This window comes from Penaeus monodon, chromosome 28 (genome assembly GCF_015228065.2).
Source record: "Penaeus monodon isolate SGIC_2016 chromosome 28, NSTDA_Pmon_1, whole genome shotgun sequence".
NCBI classification, from domain to species: domain Eukaryota; kingdom Metazoa; phylum Arthropoda; class Malacostraca; order Decapoda; family Penaeidae; genus Penaeus; species Penaeus monodon.
Window position 1 is genome coordinate 35329569 of NC_051413.1, and position 983 is coordinate 35330551.

A 983-nucleotide genomic window follows, 5' to 3' on the forward strand; every position below is an offset into this window, starting at 1 on the left:
TTTGGGTAATAGTGTGAGAGGAATCCACTGATACAATATTACTACATAAACCAATGGATTTGTGACTACCCTCGTAAAATTACACCCATTACTTTAATTTCAGTACAGTCATTACTTGAATACTTCTACGGTTCCTAGCATCTTCAAGGCACGAGACACAGAGTCTAAGAGACACCCAATCAGCCCCAGTCCCTCCCTCCGCCCGGTGGGAAGGCTAATCGAACTTTGGAAATTTAAATACGAATCTGGGAGGCGTTGCGCTGGCCCGTCTGTGGTATCAAAATAGCGCTTTCACTCGTGGGAAATGGGCCGCATCAACACGGCGTCAACAAGACAACACTCCAAACAAGCAGCTCAATGCCATACGCACATGATCGACAGACGGAATATCCCAAATCGTACCAAAACCTGTTGGAAAGGGGCGTTCCTTCCCTTTACTCGAACGTCAAGCGTACAATAGATGTTATAATGTTGTTGTTCAGGAAGAGGATCTGCGCTGTGGGGAGACAAAAGCAAAGCGCTTTGGACCATCTATTGCCTTTTCCGTTCCTACCTTAGAGCATCCGAACCTCCTTGGCGTCGCGCGAAGGAGCTCCGCAAGAAACGCTCAAATAAAATCGGTATTCGTATGTCGTGCGTGTTCACTTTTCGTAAATGTTTTATCTTTTCGTGAGTCTTTCATCAAGGTTAAATTCATTCCCTGGACAATCTTTTCATTGCTGGTCTTCCCGCGAGCGCCATGCCCAAGTTACTGCGCTTGATTTTATTTTTGTTTGCTATCCCGTTTCCAAGTGTCGGTTCGCACGAAAGGCTTAAAAAATTTAAATGGATTTGATTCAACTAAATTCTTCCGTTAACATGTTTCAGAAAGTCGAAACAATCTAAGGGTTAAAGAATAACCGGATGGATAATTCAGAGAAATGGTAATAATTACGAAAAAAACAACACTGGTACAGTTTGATTTCCATACGCTGATAGGCAAT

At 43.3% G+C, this 983-nt stretch overlaps 1 protein-coding gene across 2 annotated transcripts in view; it reads right to left on the reverse strand.

Moving 5' to 3' along the window:
- The window catches only part of LOC119591560 (protein kinase C and casein kinase substrate in neurons protein 1-like), a 62778-nt gene extending 62318 nt beyond the window's left edge, over positions 1-460 (reverse strand). Inside the window, exon 1 of one of the 2 annotated variants that reach the window (XM_037940316.1) lies at positions 403-460. The gene's annotated coding sequence lies outside the window, so the exon portion shown is untranslated. Of the gene's footprint in view, positions 1-370 lie in introns of both variants that reach the window. The other variant, XM_037940315.1, reaches the window with a different exon arrangement.
- Between the last annotated feature and the right edge of the window lie 523 nt (positions 461-983).